Source organism: Tenrec ecaudatus, chromosome X (genome assembly GCF_050624435.1).
Source record: "Tenrec ecaudatus isolate mTenEca1 chromosome X, mTenEca1.hap1, whole genome shotgun sequence".
NCBI lineage: Eukaryota > Metazoa > Chordata > Mammalia > Afrosoricida > Tenrecidae > Tenrec > Tenrec ecaudatus.
The window spans coordinates 44,817,187-44,835,838 of record NC_134548.1 but is presented as its reverse complement, the minus strand read 5'-3'; the positions used below and the strand labels follow the sequence as shown (position 1 = coordinate 44,835,838).

Here is an 18,652-nt window from a genome sequence, read left to right as displayed (position 1 = left end):
TCGCTCCCTCTCTCGGGAGAGATCGCCAGCTGCTCTCCAACAGGCAGCGCCCTGAAATCTATTTAAAGAGAGGGATAGGGGAGGAGAACAAAGGGGGAGGAGGGGGCCGGCGAGCGAGCGGAGCCTGGGCGAAAGGGAGCGAACAGGGAGGATCCGCCGCTCCGCGGGCACACACATCTGTACACTCGGCGATCGATGGGGAGAATGGATAATATTTGTCAGCTGCAGACCTTTCTCTCCCCGGTTCCCGGGGAGGGGAGGGGGCGCGCAGGGGGAGGGGCGGGCAGGCCAGGCGAGAGAGGCCGCCTCAAGGACAGCGCGCTTCCCGCTGCAGCCACTCGGAAACCCAGAGCCATGAAAGCCCGGGGATTTTTCTCTTATTATCATTATTAATTATTTTTTATTATTCTACAGCAGTCAGCGAGCCCTCGGCGGCGCCCCTCCCCCGCCCGCCCGCCTCCTCCCTTTGTTGATTCTCAGCTGTGAGAGCGGCGGCCCGAGCCGCCACCGCCACTGCTGCCGCCAGATCTGCTCTCGCGCCCTCGGTCGCAGCTGCGGCCCGGGAAGTCCGGACTGTGTCCCCACCCCCCACGGCGCGGCGCGGCAGCCCCGCACCCCTCCTCGCCACCCTCCACCAGGCTAGCCGAGCTTCTCCTGTGCCTGGCGCTGCGGTTCCGCGTCCCCGAAGCCCAGCCTAAGCGCTGGCTGGCTGCAGCCACCCCAGTCTCTGGCGGAGCAGGCCGGGGGCGGGGGGGGAGTGCTCTCTCGCCCCCAACCCCCTCCCCCGCGGCTGCGCTCTGATGCTGCCGCCTTCCCCACACATGGTCTTCATTTCGCACACTAGCGGCGTGCTTCCTCTCGGCTCCACTCCTCGGGGCTTTTCGGAGCGAGGAGGGAGGTTTAGAGGAAGTTAGAAACGGCGAGCCCAGGGGAAAGGGGGGAAAACCCGGGCTTGCACTCTGCTCGTCTGCAGCCTGCGCTTCTAGGGTGCAGGGAGCACCCCGGTCGTGGCGGGGAGGGGGCCGGCGGGGCTGATGTCCCCTGCTTCCGTAGGTGCCAAAGAGGCGAATCGATGGGGAGGAAAAGCTGCCGGCTGGCAAGCAAGCAAAAGCCAGGTTTGCTTTCGCTGGTCCCTTTGCCTCCTCTTCCTGGCCAGGGTAACACTGGCCCTCGGCTGGACAGCAGAGCTGGCATGTGATCCCAAACGGGACCAAAGACACCTCAGATTGCCTCCCATCCTGCACAGGCGTACTCCTTTCTCTGGGTCTTTGCATGTGCCCCCGTGAAAGCTCGGAACTGAAGCCTCACAGTCCTGGGACTCGGGCTCACATCGCTCTTGGGGATGTGAGTGTGTGTGTACAGAAAGCGCCAATCGGGGTTTACTTCTGGCAGCCCCCACCTTCGTCTGCCCATCGTCCTTCTATTCCGGCCCAGCCTGCGGCAGCGTCCCCGACTGCTCCGCGGTCCTGGGCAGGGCAGGAAGCTGGCACGGCCGCCGGCTGGGCAGGCGCCACTTGGCCGGCCTGGCTGCCCGCTGGAACTCGCGCGGCACCTTCGAGCAGCGTTGGGTTCCCCGGTCTCCCGCCGGGTCACCCTCAGCAGCTTCCCCACCCCCACTCTGCCTATCAGCCTTTCCGGGGAGTCTCCCAGTGTACTCCCGCCCTCTCTGCTTTGGCTTTTCTCCTCCAGGGTTTGTCTCGGGAGCCCCGTAGCGCAGTCAACCGCCCTTCCCGAGATTCAAAAAGAAGTTTTGTGTTTCCCCGGGGGCAGCAGCCTAATGCTTCCCTTGTTTTCCGGAACAAAGCAGACATTCAGTGGGGAGGGGATAGGCGCTGCCTCCCTCCTCTCCCCTCCCCTCTCCTCCCCACACCAGTCCGCACCCCTGCAGGTTCAGATCTCTCGCTGGCTCCTGGGCCCGGTGGCCTGGAGGTGGGGCCCTTCCCTGCCTCTGCTGGGAGCCATAGAGAAGGCGACATGATGTTTGGGTGAGGTTCCCAGCCCGGGCGGGGAGGGCGCGCACGCGGCAGCTTCCAGCGTGCTTGTGCTACTTACTGGAAGCTCAGCCGCCGCCACTGTCGCCTGACAGCATGGGGCACCCGCGGGCTGCCAGCTCGAAGGTGGTGCGCCGCTGCGAGCCCTCGGGCACTTTGCCTCAGGCCTCTGCAGCCCCAGGACCAGGGCACACAGAGGAACCTAAGTTCTCCAACCTCCTGTTCCATCCAGACCCTCAACTAGGGACTGTATGGGGTGTTATATCAAAGGGACTCAGGGGTGTGTGGGGGGGGGGCAGGCAAGGCTCAGGACAGATGCTGAGCTGAGCTGAGCAGGAGCACGCCCCCTCCCAGGGTAAGTTCTGCCCAGAGTGCACAACCCCACCTGTCCCAGCCCACCCTGCTCGGTGGAAACCACCCCCACCCACCCAGGGGTAGGAACCTCGCTGAAGCTGCCTTAGACCCCGTCTACCTCTTTCCCTCTCTGGGGCCTGTGGCTGCCCCGGCGCCTCCAGTGCGGCCTGAAACTTGATCCCGTGTCGGAAGGGCGATGTGTAAACACCAGGCGCGCTCCGAGAGCCTGCGGGAGGGGCCAGCCAGGGCCTCCCGGGCAGCTCCCGGCCCTCCGCGCCCGCCTGCCTGCTTGCCTGCCTGCTAGCTCGCCACGGGCACGATCTGCAGTGCCGCCGCCTCGCTCCCTGCCTTCCCAGTTGGCTCGGCTAATTGGAACTGCTGCCACCACCACGGCAGCCTCTTGTTGGATTTTCTAGATCGCAACCGTTCAGTCGTGGCTGCCTACCTCTCCCCTCTCCCCCTCCCCCAGCTGTTATCTCAGGCCGGCCTCCTGGTGGTGGTGGGTACCGCCCCTCTGCTGACCCCGGGCCTCAGGGTCCACGTTCACCCCAGCACTCTCTGAGGGTGTTTTTGCTACCAGACTTTGGAGGGGAGGTGGGCTCCTATCTGAACGCTGAGGCTTGGCGCCAGAATCTGAGGCTGGTGGTATTACTACCAGGAATCTTGTTCAGGGAATCCTTGCTAGTGGCTGAAAGCCAGGTCCTTTGGCCCCAAGAAGAACTCCGTGAGAAACTTCAGTTCATACCAGAAAAACATCCCAGGAGCCGGGCTGGTGTATAACTGGGACCTTCTTCTGTTTCGGTGGCTCTGGATTTGGGACTTGTTTGTTGGATGCAGTTGCCCTTCAAACGAACACCTTGTACAGAGCCTCCCCCAAACCCAGGTGTCCCTGGTTTCTGGTGTCTCCCTGGGCCTTGCCAGGCCACAGCTGGCCCACCCTCTTCCCTTAAAAAGGTGCCTACTACCCTAGCCACATGTCCTGAGCCCTGCAAATTGGCTGGTCTGCATGGGAATTTCGGGGGTGTTTGCTTGCTCCGCTGAAATCGTGCAGATAATCCTAGAATGCTTGAGCTAGGCCGTAGAATCGTTTCCTTCCAGTAGAACTTTGGCAAGTAGGTCTCACAGGGTCCCATGTTGTGTGGTCACTGCATCCCCAGCCCAAATGTATACATATGCACACATACACAAATTGCCCAGCCAACTCCTTGGCCTCTAGGCCTGAGAGCCCACTAGCAGGTGAGGCTCTGTAGCAGCCTGTGAGGGCTCAGAGAAGCAGGGGCGAGGCAGGCTGTTCCCTCCCTTTAGCATCCTCTGGTAACTAGGAGGGAACAAAGACCCCAGGCCACCAGCAGCTTTCATTTTTCTAACTCCATCCTTTCTTCTTCTGAGCTTTTACTTGAATTACCATTTTGAAGTGACCTCTCCATCTATTTGCTGTCTGAGCCAAGTGTGGAAAGTCCATGGAGGAAAAACGTTAAGCTCCGATCTAAAGGACAGCTATAAAATGAAGGCACCAGAACTTGGTGTCTCAGATGGCACTTCAGGCCATCAAGGGCACTGTGCCCGCTGGCATCTGAAGCCTGCCAGGCCTGTTCCAATCAGATCATCTAAGTGAGATGCCCATGATCAAGTCCTCGTGTCCCTCTCTCCAGCAGCAGGACAGAATTTTCTCATGTTTCTTCCACCCTCGGGTGGGCAGGGGCGCCAGAGGTTGCCCTTCAGCCCCTCCTCCCCCTCTTTAGGTGAAATGTATCTCTGTGTTTTGATAAAGCAGGGAGTCAGTTGTGTCCCTTCGCAGGCTTGCTAAGATTATGAGACCCCAGGAGCTAATTCTTTTCCTGCCCGTTGAACAGATAGTAAGGATTCTTTTTCTGGAGCAGGAATGTATTGATGACCTAGCCTCTTTCCCTTCCATTCCCCTCTGTCAGCACCTGGCCCTCTCGAGTAGGTGATATGTCTTGAGGATGTCTGTCCCTAAGGTGCCTCAGAAGTCATGTTTCTTTTCCTGTGCAAAGAATATTCCCAGAGCCATTGGACTTCCTAGTTGATGTTTCTAGCTGAACGTTTCTGCCAAGAACTCCCATGAGGCGTTTGGTGATGGGTGGTAAGAAGAGTCAGAAGACAAGAAGCATCATCTTGGTGGGAGAGTTGCATGTGCCTGCCTGTGGGTCTCAGATCCCAGTGAGCCAAAGTGCAGACAACAGCAAACTCCATCCACCTGGTAGCCTTCTTGGAAACATGCCTACCCCCACCCCTCCACCCCCTGACCTTTCTCCTGCAGTAAATCCTGAGGACACTCTAGGTCCTTGACTCCAGATAGGAATAGTGCTGTTTAAGCATCTTCTTCTGGAGCTAAGCTGCATTCACAACTCCCCGCTTCTTCCCCTGGCGCTGGGCTCCGCTTGGCTGAACTTACCCGCTGAATTTACCGTCCAGGGCTTTTTAGAGGAGTTGGTTAGGTTCCTGAAGACCAACCAAAGAAGCCCAGATCACACTGTGCTGCCTCCCCAGGGGGCCCCAGCTATTGATTTTTAATATCCGTATTCCATATTGTGTATTAAATATTGAATCCATGCACGAGAGGATGTGATGCAAATCGCCAGCCGTGCCTGAGATTTTAATAGTTGTTTTATTGCCCGGAAACCACAGTTGGACACAAGGCATCCTGCAGCCCAGGCTGGGGACAGGGAAGACAAGCAGAGAGGAGGGTGGAGCCAAGAAGTGGGGAATGGGGGAGTCTCCCTCCCCCAAAGGATCCAAGACCTCTTGTGGAAGAGCCCAGCCCCAGCAGGAATGCTCAACCTGGGCAGACAGCAGGGAGTGGGGGCAGTGAGGGGGGCTAGCACCCCAGCTGCTGTGGGAAGAGCAGGGCTTGTTGTGTGAGACCTGGACAGAGGAAGAGGCGTGGGGCTGTAGCCTTCCTTCCTGGACGTTCCTAACTAGACTGTTAATTCCTGTCTAGCAGACTCCCACCCCCCTCAGTCTCTCTCTCTCTCTCTCTCTCTCTCTCTCTCTCTCTCTCTCTCTCTCTCTCTCTCTCTCTCACACACACACACACACACACACACACACACACACACACACACACAGAGCTACTGAACAGGAAAATGAACTTGAGGTAGAAAAAACAGGCTTTGGGCTTCTACCATCACTCTGAGCTCTGTAAGCCCAGCCCCCTCTCTTAACCTCTCTGGGCCCCATCTCCCCGCCTCTGCTTTGGGGACTAAGGCTGTCTGCCTTGGCTCCCTCACAGTCCGATGTAGAGGCTGGTGCAAATGAGATAATATTGGGGGGGGAGCTTTTGTAAACGGTCAGGGAGGCTGAAGGATTAGTGTTGGTTTTCCCTTTATATTCTCCCTTGTCTGCAGCCCCAGCCTCCTGGCTGGGCTGGCTTTGCGTGTTCATGTATTCATATTCTCTTCCCCCCCCCCCCCGCCAAGCACCCCATGAACTCCCTTTCCCATTGAGGAAAGGCCATAATGCTTGGTAAAGTCCAGGATCAGTGGGGAAAAGCAGAAGTGCTTCAGTGAGGAGGATTGTCCCGGTGGCTGCCACAATGGGGTCACCAGCAACCATTGTGAGGATGGCTCAGGCCCTGCTCGGCCCCGGTCCTGGTTGGTTCACGTTCCGTGGTACTTAGGGTTGCTGCTGTGAGTCTAAATGGACTCAGGGGCACCTCCGCTCCTTCACTCAGAGGCATAGGTGAGGTGGCTGACATCAGTTAGTCAGGTTCACGGACACCCTACTGGGAGACTGGTAGGGTCAGAACCACCCTGCAGGGGGGGACTCCTGGCTTTTTCTAGGAGAGGAAAGTGGAGGCAGCTTCTGGGACTGGGGAACTGGTGGGGGTCGTGGGGGGGTGACTAGGGGCCTGCTGGAAGGATCCAGTGGTGATGGGTGGGGGTCCTGCAGGGCACTGTTCCTGGTGGCCTTGATCCCAAATGGCAGGGCAGTTAGGGCCTGGAGCTGGGCTGTCAGTTGCAAACTCAGTGTGGGGTGGCAATCCCTGGCCTGCCTTGTCAGATGAACAGTTGTTCAGAGAGACCAGAGCTTTTGGAGGGTCAAGCACACTTGACAAGTTCCCAAACTCTCTGGGCCTCAGGGAGGGTTGGGAACCAGAGGGGTCCAGAATAGTGGAGACCACATCTGGGACCCTCCCCCCACATCTGCTGGGATGGCCCAAGTAGATTGATCAGGTTATCCTCAGGCCCCACAGAGACCAGCCTTGGCAGGAAGTCCCACTGGGAGGCCACTTCAGGGACCCTGGACATCCGAATAGGGTCTGCCAGGTTGAGCCAGCCTACGAGCTCCTGGGAACCCGGTTGGCCTTGTGTCCAGGCTGCATCTGGTCTGTCTCCCTGCCAGACTCTCCCCTGTCCTCCCAATCTCCTACGTCTGCTTGCGGCGCTCTGGCTTGGCGTACTGCAGAGTGAGTCTCAGCTTTTACATTGGCTAACCGCGCACGTGTGGCTGCCTGCCTGCCTCGTGGGGCTCCGGCTCTTTGGCACAATCTCCGAGGCCGGGTGGGTGGGGGTGGGGAGGTTGGAGGGCGACTTCTGGCGTCCCCACCCCCAACGGATAGATCCCAAGCCTTGGCAACCTCTGGGGACAGACAGCGACCCCAGGTTTGGGTTTAGATTTATCAAAGCAAATCCCACTGCCATCAGGGCCGCCCTCAGTCTTAGGCCTCAGCAGAAGCTTCAGTGCGATCTCCTTTGCAGCATTGAGGGGGACACTTCTGAGAGCTCTGGAGACTAGATGCGGCCTGCGGTGGGGGCGGGGGGGGCAGGGGTCTACAGCTGACTGGCAAATTGGAGGGATTTGTGGGCCCCAGTGGAGTGCCTGGCATGTGTGTGTGTGTCAATGGTAGGGACCTTGGTAGGGCTTACCCCCCACAAAATGGGGAGGGTGAGGGCATTCTGGCTGGGGATCCCTGCGAGCATCTTAGGCCAAAAGGCAGGTGAAGTCCCTCTCGGAGTCCCCCTCCTTCCTGGGGCCACACTAGGCTAGTGTTTTGGGCAGAAACATGGCCAACTCCTTGAAAGTAAACTTGCCTCAGGGGGGACGGGGGACGGCGGCGGGGGCTGCGTTCGAGAGGCCGGGAAAGCTTGTGTCAAGTTTCAGCCCCTAATGACACTCCATGGCAAGGTGCCAAGACCCTGGGTAGGGCGGCGGGAGGCGGGGGGCGAGTCGTCGCGTCCGGAGCCCCCCACCCCCACCCCGGAGGTCGCCGGGGCCCGGAGGCGGCGCGGGCGGGGGCCGCGCGCGGGGAGGGGGCGCGGGGCGCGCCGGCAGAGCGGAGCGGAGCGCAAGCATCTTCCGCAATCCATTCATGCACTGGAGCGCGTGCAGAACTGCTGATCGCTGCCATTGTTACTCGCGGGCGGTGTGGGAGCCGAGCCTCCACTCTGGCGAGAGATAAATGGCCTCTGACAGCCCCTCCTCGCCCAGAGAGCTCCTCGGATTTCACCGCGCGGCGGCTCTCAGGTCTGTGCTCGCTTCCCGGTGCGAACCTTTAAATCAGCCTCGCGACCCTCCCTCCTCTCCGGCGGCGCCCCGCGCCCCCACCCCCAGCCCCGAACCCCGCCCGCTCGCTCCGACCGGGCTGGGCCGCGGGCGCGCTGCGCGCAGCCTCTGCTCCCCGCCCCGGCGCGGGGGGCCAGGTGGGGGCGCCGAGAGGACTCGGGGGGCGCGGGAGGAGGCGTCTGGCGCCCCCCGCCCCGGCTCCGCGCCTCTCCAGAGCGGAGCCCCGCGCCCCGCCTCCGCGCCCACAAGATGGATCAGGCTACCGTGCGGAGAGCGGGCTGTAAATATTTAAAAAGTCTCTCGCGCGCCGGCGGTAATGGCTTTCGCAGTCGGAATGTGTGCTAGGGGAGGCGAGAAAGGGCGAAGCGTGGGCCGCGTTGCGGGGCGGGGAGTCGTCCCCGCGGTCCCGCTGAGTTCCGAGTGGGCTGCGGGGGCCGACTTCCCCATTTCCCGCTCTCGGCCTCCCCGCCACCGTGTCCCATGAGAGCGTCGAGAATGCCCGCCTCTCGGGAACCAGAGCGTGGCAGAGCGAGGGAGGCCTAGATGAGGTGACCCTGGGGCCACCTTCCCTTCCCGGGTCTTTCAAGGTCCGGGACTAGAACTGAGCCCTGATCCCGGTCAGCGTCTCGCTGATGCGCCGGGGAGGGCGGGAAAAGCACAGGTCCGAGCCCCCAGAGTTTGAGTGGCTGCTGCTGAGGGGGCCCTGGGCCCACTTTGTGCCTTTGCGCCCCTCCCCATGATGCCCCTCTTCGGCGTTGATCCAGTCGGGATCTGAAAGTAGCTTTGTGGCTGCCAGGACCAAAGCCTTGGGAGATGGCCGCGCAGCGAGATGGGGTGTGTGTGCGCACGTGTGGGGTGCGCCCAGGCATAGTGCGGGTCCCACGTGGACGTGAAGGGCGACCGTTTGCTGCTTTGGCAAGTGTGGGCCTGGGAGCTTTAAGTCTGAGGCTGGCCGGAGGGAAGGAGTGGGGGAGGGGGACCTGCCTTCTCGGTCTGGAGAGGCTTAATGGCTCCATCGCAGGGTGTGTGCTTCCAGAGATTGTCGCCTCCCCCAGCGACCCCTCCCTGGCCGGGCAGGGATGCCGCGTTGCTCCGGACTGGGGAGGGCGCCTGGGTTTCTCGCGGAGAGTTCGAGGCGTACGGATCCAGATCGAAGCTGTGCCCCTGCACTCCTCGCCCCGCCCGCCTGGGGACCCGCCAAAGTGTGGGTGCTGGCAGCGTGTTGGGGCGCGCCGGGGCTGCTCTCGGCGGCGTTGGAGTGCGTGGAGTCCCTGACTCCCGGCCGCTCGGCGCTCTCCGCTTCCCGGGGCTTGTGTTGCGCCCTTCTCTCGCTTGTTTGTCTCGTGTGAGCCTCGTAAACCGCCCTGATTTATTACCCAGACTAAATGCTTAATTTGTGAATATGAAACAGATTAAAAGGGGCGGGGGGGAGGGGGCTTGAGGTCGGCATATTTTAGCAATCAGACCAAAGCCGCCGGCAGATGTTTCAAATTTGTCGACATTTTCAGGCTCATGTGGAAAGCCAGCCAGAATGGTCAAGAGGTCCTTTCTCCTTCCTTCAACCTGCGAACTTGGCAATGATCAAAAGGAGGTGATTAGTAACTCCGGAGAAAAGACACCAGCAGGCAAGGAGTTAACGGAGACTGGGCCCTTCACCTCCAGGACCCAGCTCTGAGAGCCAGGCTCCAAGAGCTAGTCCACAAAGACAAGAGGGGTTCCCCCATCCCACTAAAGAGACACAAGTCCTAGAAGCCAACTTGGGAGAGCAAAGTAAAGGGTCCTACTAAAAGTTCATTCAGCAAATAAACTTCATTGGCGCTAAAACAAACAAGAAAGATGGAAACTCCAACTTAAAATAGCCAAAAGATCATAAAAAAGAAAAAAAACCCACATTGCTTTGATGTGGCCAGAGCTAGTGCTTGATTGAGCCCCTCCAGCAGATCCCTAAAGCCATCTACCTAATTCTGGGAGCACCCTCTCCCTTTGAAAAGACCCCTGCGTGTGGACAGGCCCCTGGGTTTTTTGTTTTGTTTTTCTTCTCCCCGGGCATTTGTCATTTTTCAGCAACTTCACACATCAAAGGCCAGGGCCGCAAGGGTTCTTTACAGCTCCCTGGTTCCAGCCGCCCAGTGAAGCAGACACAATTTCTAGAAATTGGCCTTCTCCTCTGGGTTTTGATTGATCATCACGATATGAGATTATTGAAAGTCTAATGTCTTATTTCACTTTCTCCAAGGGGCGAGGAGGGGACCGTTGATTGGAAGTCAGGCCACGTGAGGACTCCGGTCTTGTGCAATGATATTTCCATTTACCAGGATTTATCAGCCTCCAGAAGCTCCGGGGAATCTCCTGCCTGGTCCTTCTTGTCCCACCTCTCCCTCCTCCCTCCAGGGCCTGGCTTCAGTGGCTGTTAACAGATATAGGCCACACACTTTTGGAGCCTCCCTACTTGGAGGGGAAAAATGGCTGTGGACTAAAAATAAGGAAACAAAAGATTTTCTTTTTGACAGGCTTATTAGAACTCAAGAGGTGCCCCCTTTCTCCTTCCACCCCCCAACTCTGGCCTTTGTTTGCCACCCCAAACTTTTTTGTTCCCCGTTTACCTTGATATGATCCTTCATTTTATTAAAGTTGATTATGGCTCCTTCGTCTTGTCCTCAGCCACACAAAGGCTGAGGGAAAGTCAAAGAACGTGTTAATTATATGTTTCTTGTAAACTGACTTTTCATTTCCCCCTAACACATTTAGTTGGCTTGGTGTTTAGTTTAACACTCAATTGCTGCAAATATGCTGCTTTAAAAAATGCTGTCGTTATTAAAACAAATAAATGAATTCAAAGACCTTTCTAATTTCAACTCGCGTGGGCTAGAAACAGAAGAGAAAACGGAAAGCGAGAGCAAAAAGCAGGGAGGGGGAGAGAGAAGAGACCAGAAAGAGCTCTCTCTCTCTCTCTCTCTCTCTCTCTCTCTCTCTCTCTCTCTCTCTCTCTCTCTCACACACACACACACACACACACACACACACACACACAGAACATTCCTTCTGCCATCCCTGTCCCCCCAGCCAAGGTAAACTGGTCCATACAATTGTCCCTGACTGCGCCCTGTAGCTTGCCAACCAGCCCTCCTGGATTTCCTATCACTTGGTGCCTAAGGCAATCATTAGCTGAGAAAGGACAACCTCCTGTACCTGTAGCACCCCATCATTTACCAGCCAGGGGGGAGGCCAAGGGGCCACTCTGAATTGGGGCTGGGTCCCATTTTGCGCCCCCCAGGGGTCCTTTGGTTCCTGCCGCTGGGTGCATCACTGCCTAATTAAACTCTATCCAGGGCGATGTGCGCTAAATATACAGAGGCTGAGAGGATGCCAAGAGGAAAAAGCAGTCATTATCTGGGCCCAGTGAGTTTTCTGCAGGTGAGGAGGGAGGGAGACCCCTCTGATCACACCCTGGTTCCCTCAGCCCAGCCTCGAGTGCACATTATCACTCATGTGAAAATCAGGGGACGTGTGTGTATGTGTGCAATCCGTAGCCCACACATATCTAAACAGGACCTGTGTCTACTAGCCACGTCTGCCACCCTCCCAAACAGACCATGCTGGCTGCAGACAATGGCTCAGGTGCCCTTGGGGCGCTGGGGTTATGGCTCAAGTGCCAGGCCCTGTTGACTGCTGGAGTGGGAGCCATATAAATAGTTGTGGGGACCAAATGGATTAGATGGAGACAAGAGCCCAAAGACCAGGTGTGTGTGTGTCTCTGTCTCATGAAGCTAAGCCAAGCAGAGGATCAAGGGACAAATCTCTCCCGGACCTGCACTGTCAGCAGAGGAAGACCAAGCCCCCACATGCCCCCCACCAGCCATCTCGGGATTAGAATGGCCTCACCTGGGGATACAGTGGCAGCCAGCAAATGGGAATGCGCCAACCCCCTATGTCACCCAGCCTGAAAAGCTGGTTCAGGGGTCACACTTCTGTGGCAAAAGTGAGACCAGAACCCAGTGCTACCTCCTTCCCCCTGGCTTCAGGAAATCAGGTCAGACGGAGGAAAGGACTTCAGTGAGAGAACAGGACCCAGAGTTCGTAGGGTCGCTGCAGAGGCTGATCTTTGAGTTATTTAGCAAGCATTTCCTAAGCCCGGGCTGGACCTGGGGGGCCTGCAGCCCGATAGAGCACCTCCTTTCACAGGCCCAGTCTTGGAGGCTGAGAAGGCAAGGGGAGTGGGAAAGGGCAGGAGGAAGCCCAGGAGTCCCAGCTTCCGCTTTGAAATGCAACTCGTGGGGGGGGGCGGGGGAGGAAGAGGCCTAGGAGGTCAAGACTTTGCCTTCGGGTGGGGGGGGCTTCCATTCATCTTCCCCTGAGGGCTTGACTTGGTTTCTCCTAGTTGCCCCCCCCCCAGGAAAATTATTCTGATGTAAATTGAGGAGACAACTCAGATAGCTTCCGCAGTTTGTACATCCTCTCTCCGCGATGTTGCTTAACCCCCAAAGCTCCAGACTCTCCAGGGAAGCTGGCCAGGGAACCTTGCTCCCCGGAACAAAACACACACACAACGCTCGCACGAAGCCCGCAGCTTCAGCACTGGAAGCAGTGTCTCAGCCCAGAAGAGGGGTGCCGCGCCCCCTCCCTGTCCACCTGCCCCTTGGGGCAGGCTCAGTGCGATCACAGGTGCTCTCCCTCCAACCATCTGGCCTGGGCCCAGCCTCTGCTCTCCGTTTTCCCTAAGCTGAGGCGAAACGCGCTAGAACGTTCAAAGCACATTCCTAAACACTCGGGGAGCACTGTGGGGAAGTGAAAACAAAGGTGCCCAGGAGCGGTGCGGCGGTTCAGCTTACAGAGTCTGTGGGCCAACAGGGCTGGCCCAAGTTCAGTCAGACTCCCTGGCTCAGGGCCAGCCACGGCTGGCAGCGGGCCCGCCGGAGCCCACCACTCAGGCCCTTGCAGCCCCCCAGACCTGGGCACTACCTCGGACAATACTACACGGAAGCCCTAAGAAGCTTCCAGGGCCCTCCTCCTTCCCAGCGACGACGTGGCTCCCTCAGAGGCCCAATGGCTTTGACCTCTCCCCTGAGAGCTTCCCTACAGTGACTGGGTTACCAGGGGGCAAACTAGGGTCTCCTCAGTTCCTGGGGGTGACCCAGGACTCCTGACTGGTGGCCCCAGGCCTTGCACAGCCATATCTATTTCTCCTCATGAGCCTCCTCTCCCCAAGTGTTTGTGTGCGTGTCAAAGCTGGGAAGCACTGCTACTTGTGACAAGTGTTCCCCACGCATACACATGGGGATGGATACACACATGAACACACACGCACTTTCATTTCACAAGCATTTTTTGGGGGGTGGCTCCAGTTGTGCTGACACCTGGGGGAGTGGCTGAGAGAGACCTCAGATTACCAGGCCCTTCTGGGGAGAATGTTCAACCGCCTTAAGAAAGAGAAGCCCCTCATTTGCCCCAAAACAAAATTCAGAAGACAGGAAGGGGCAGGAAGAGGGGCAGATGGACTTAGGGAAGCCAGTGAAGACATGGAAAGCGAGGAGAGTGCCCTTACATTTCGGGATGGGGGTGTCACTACAGACATGGAAATGCATTGAAATGATTGATTGAGAAATTGACCAGCACGGTATACTTTGATCCAAGCCACAATAACATGTCCCCCAATCTTCCAAACTGAGAGATATTAAACCCCTTAGTGCTGGAGACCTCATTGTGCTCAGGAGGGTGGGGGCATCCTGGCTGTGGTTCCTCGGGCAAATAGAACCAAAACAAGACACCGAACTCATGGCCATGGGGTCCATGCCGACTCATATTGACCTTCCCTATAAAGCAGGCGGGACCTGCCCCTGTGAGTTTCTGAGACTGCAGCTCTTCCTGAGTAGAAAGCCACGCCTCTCTCCCAGGAGCAGCTGGTGGTTCAAAGTTCTGATCTGGCCTTAGCAGCCTAACGCCGAATCCACTATGCCACAGCTTCAAAAAGTTTGTGGGCAAAGGGAATACCGTGGAAATTTTCTGTGAACTTTTGGAAGGAGCCTGCTATTCTTTAAGCCACTGGCCGATCTTGTGTTTTTCTGAACAGTTGAATAACCAGCGGTGTCGCCCCTCAGCCCTAACACTCTCTGGAACAACCAACCAGAGGAACAGGGATTTGGGAGCTGAGTTCCACTCACTCTGGAAGCTCCACTCAGATGACTTCCCACAGCAGATGTTCTGGGTAATATCTGCATGTGGCACAAGGCTAAAAAAAGGTGTGTGCCGAAAAATGTCTCCCACCGCATCCCTCATGTGCTCTCGCCAGCCGACCACCGCTCCTGGGGTTTCGCTTACCCTTCTCAAGAGAATCCATTTAAGCTGATTTTTCTAATTTTAAAAATGTATTTTGAAAAATCTTCAAGCCCCCCGAAAAGTTGCAAGACCACTGCAATGAACACCCATATACGACAGCAGATGTATGCAACATGCCTAGTCTTGAAAGGAATTCACAACCCCTCCAAAAACCTGAGTTAATTTCTCTTAAAATGTGACTTTCCCACCATATCAGTACTGGCACTTCATACATAAAAACCACTGCTGACTCTTAGTGACTTTGTAAGACAGAGAAGAACTGGCCCTGTGGGTTTCTGACCTTTCTCCCTCGGAGAGTCTGATGGGCTCTGGGTAGCAATGCAATGCTTAACCCATGGTACCACTGGGTTCTTTGTACATAAGCCCAAAATCAAACCCACTGCTGTTGAGTCGGTCCTGATTCATACTGACCCTATAGGTCAGGGTAGAACTACCCCTGTGGGTTTCTGAGATTGTAATTGTTTTCTTTATAAAACAAAATCATTTTATTGGGGGCTCGTATAACTCTTATCACAATCCATACATACATCCATCGTGTCAAGCACATTTGCACATTTGTTGTCATCATCGTTCTCAAAACATTTTCTTTCTACTTGAGCCCTTGGTATCACCTCCACATTTTCCCCTCGCTTCTCTACCCTCCCTCACGAACTCTTGATAACTTATAAATTATTATTTTTCCATGTCTTACATTGTCATTCCTTTTGTTTTTGTTTGCCCACACTGTAATTCTTCATACAAGTAGAAAACCTCCTCTTTCTCCAGGAGCTTGCCTGGTGGTCCCGAACTACTGATCTTGTGATTAACAGCCCAATGTGTAATCCACTCCGCCACCAGGGCTCCTTCTCCTTGTACATAAAACCAAACTCACTGCCACTGAGACAGTTCTGACTCATATCAACCCTGTAGGACAGAGAAGAACTGCCCCCTATAGCTGTGGCTATAGCTTTTTTGGGTTTTTTTTTTGAGACTATAACTCTTTAGGGCAGTATAGAGCCTCATCATTCTCCTGTGGAGCAGTTGGTGATTTCAAACCGCTGACCTTGCGGTAGCCGCCAAAACCACCAGGGCTCCTTTTTCTTGTACATAGCAAATCAAACTCCCTGCCATGGAGTCAATGTCGACTCATAGCGACCCTCCTGTAGGTTTCCACGTCTGGAGTAGAAAGCCCAGTCTTTCTCCCTGGGAGCTGTTGGTGATTTACAAACTTGCGATCATGCAGATCGCGGCCCAGCAAGTAACCACTGCACCACCAGGACTCCTCTTCTTTGTACATGCTGGACGACATGTAGTGTAGCTGGTGGGGTTCATTAGCACAGACTCTATAGTAGCTCCTGCGTGAGTGGGTGGGGGACATTGGTGGTTCAGTGGTGGAATTTGCACTCTCCAGGTGCAGATATAATTTTTGGCCAATGTGCGCATGCACTGCCACCGCCACCCATCAGTGTAGCCTTGCATGCTGCTAGCATGCAGACCAAGTTTCAGCAGAGCTTTCAGGTGAAGACAGACTAAGAAGAAAGGCCAGAAAGGCCAGGTGATCTACTTCGGACACTCAGTCAATGAAGACCCTCTAGATGCCAGCGGGCTGCCCAGGCCATCGTGTGTGGGTTGGCCCTGACCTGAGGGCCATTGGCTGGTAGTTAACTATGGCCCAAATTTAGGATCAGACAACCTGGCTTAAAAACCTGGCCCAGCTACTTTCATAGATGTGTGAGCTTAGGCAGTTATTCTTTGCACCTCACTTACTCCATCTGTAAAATGGGAGAGCGGGCACATGACAATATCTGTTTCCTAATGTTTCACAAATGAGAGGGCTTAACGGGCAGTGGAAAGCCCGGACAAATCGTGGCCCACCCAGAGCAAGTGCTTAATAGGTACAGCACCCAGAGCAAGTGCTTAATAGGTACAGAGAAGTTGTGCGACGTGGACATATTTGGTATTGTCTTGGTTGTGGCTGCATCTGAAGTCATTTGGGCTCTAGTTAATGGCCTCTGAGTTTTCATTGGTAACCACGAGAGAGGGCCAAGGCAACCAGGAATGGGGCTTCTTCATCTTTTCTGGCCTGAGAGAATTGCCTTAGCTCAGTGCGACCTCGGAGCTGAGACAGCGCAGCATACAAGCGACGAAGGCTTCCCGTGGACAATTTCCACATGCATGGAGTTTCTAGCTGGGCTTATTAAAAAGACATTTGGAGGAAAAGTCTTTTTTTTTCCCTCCTCTTTTCCTTTTCTTCATTTTCTAGCTTGGCTAGTTGATGCCCTGCTGCTAGAACCATCTAGAAGAAAGAACTGGCATTTACTTTAGACACAAACCAAGCAACAGTGTCCTAGTCTCCCCAAGGGAGGTCTAAGCTAACAAAGGCCTGTTTTAGGCCCAAGTCCAGGGTCAGCTGGAGCGAGGGGCTCGATCCCTGGAGCCTCACTGTCTGGCGAGTCAAAGGGGGTCTTGTGGACCCCTGAACAAAGTTGTCTGTGATGTCCTTTGCAAAGGAAGCATCGAATGGTGGGTGTCTTAAGAGTCTGAAGCAAGAAAGGACTGGGGGAATAGATAAAGGAACTTGTTTAAAGGTATACTTCACTCTATGCTGTAAAATACTGAGCCTAATGTTAGGCTTTGACGGCAGTAATATCTGACCTTGACATTGTGGTGTTTCTGCCATATAATTTAATTAACGTGTGATGCCGGCCCAATGCCAGAGAGGCAAACGTTCTGACAGCTCTTGGAAGCCGCCTAAGTCCCTTTGAAGTCCTTTCCCTCCCTGCCCTGCCCCTGCCCCCCCTCCTCCCAGTGAAATCCTGATACAATGTATACAAATGTAGCGTGGCCTTGGTTACCTTCTGGCAAGCCACCTGCTGGCTTTTCACGGTTTCAGAACCCTGTTGTGGTTTCAGAGCCTGGGGGAGGAGACAGACACCAGGAGGGGCACCCTGGGGAGAGACTAACTCTTAGGCAACAACATTGGGAGGTCTCCTGGCTCAGATTTGACCTTCCTCCCCCAAATATTTCCTCCGACTTCACCGTTGCCTATTGCCAAGCCAATGGGCTGCACTCTGGAACATAAATTAGAAGTCATTCACTAAAGAGGAAAGGGACCATACCAACCTATTCGCCCTATAATCATTGAGTACCCACCACACCCCTACCAAGGCTTTGGGCATTTATTGCAGAGAATAAGACAAGACCTCAAAAAACCCAACTCCCTGCCAACGAGTTGATTCCGACTGCCGGCGACCCCATAGGACAGCATCGAACTGCTTCTGTGGCTTCCCGAGACTGTAACCCTTTAGGGGAATAGAAAGCCCCATCTTTCTCCCGAAGAGTGGCTATGGGCACAAACCGCTAGCCTTGTGGTAAAGCAACTCGGTGAGGAACCTACTAACCTAAAATGTTTTCTTGGGGAGCGAATGAGAGACAGCAGAGCAGATGGGAGCTTCCCAAAGTTTGTGGGGGAAATAGCATGAAGACGTAATGGAACTTTTTTTCCCATGAACTTTCTGAAACTCCCTCGAATAAGCAAAAACAATACGATACTTCTGGTTGTGATAAAAGCGATGAAAAAGTAGGAGTGTGGGATTAAAGGATGTAGGCTGTCCTTTTCGATGACAGATTGGGCCTTATGTATCTTGGGTGGCAGAGAAACTGCCATGACAATGTTGTAAAGCATCCCACCCCAGACTTAGTAACTCACATCAGTCAGCTGTGGTGAGCTGATCTGGACTGGACTGCTAATATGGGTTGGGTTCAAGTCTGCCCCCTGTGTCCCTCATCCTTCCATGGGTGGCTGCACTCCGGGACCTGCTCTTCTCGTGGTGATGGCACAAACGCATGCAGTGGAACCAGGACCTGATGGTCCAGGCTCAGAACCTAGGCATTGTTGCTTCTGTCCCCAGCCCTTGGCCTGCCATCAGTGTCACCAGGGAAGTGCACTACACCTCTGTGAGTGTGTGTGTGTGTGTGGGGGGGTGTCAATTGCCAAGTCACATGGTGGAGGGTGTGGCTACAGGGTGGGGTGAAGAACTGGGAACATTAAGAGAATCTGAAACAGATGGTTGAAACCAAAACTATCTGTCTCCAGCTATGACATTTATATACTCTAATACATAGCTCTAATGGTAAAACCATCTTTGTGGGAGTCTGCTGTTTCAGATGGCAATTGAAGTAAATCCATGTAATAATCACATATTCCCATCCCTGAGGTGGTTTATGATGGGACTAGAGGCTTCTGGGTCATTGCCACCAACCTCAGGAAACTTGAGAAGGCAAGTCACAGCCATTCTAATGCTGAGGGAGAAGGCCCTTTCCTGCTGCGCTTCCACAGACAAGTGGGAAGGCGGAGATGAGACCCAGGACTCAGCAGGTTGCCTTGTGGAGTTCTGAGCCCTGCTTGGGTCGCACACATCAAGAGCAGGATCCCAGCGGTGTCACCACTGGGCCTCCTTACTAACTAC

General features: G+C 55.5%; 1 protein-coding gene across 2 annotated transcripts in view; it reads left to right on the top strand.

Annotated features, from left to right (window-relative positions):
• BCOR (BCL6 corepressor) overlaps positions 1-18,652 on the top strand; it is a 136,689-nt gene that overhangs the window by 27,347 nt on the left and 90,690 nt on the right. Inside the window, exon 1 of one of the 2 annotated variants that reach the window (XM_075539698.1) lies at positions 7,715-7,832. The exons of the other annotated variant lie outside the window; for it this stretch is intronic. The gene's annotated coding sequence lies outside the window, so the exon portion shown is untranslated. Of the gene's footprint in view, positions 1-7,714; positions 7,833-18,652 lie in introns of those variants that run through there. 2 annotated transcript variants of the gene reach the window in all.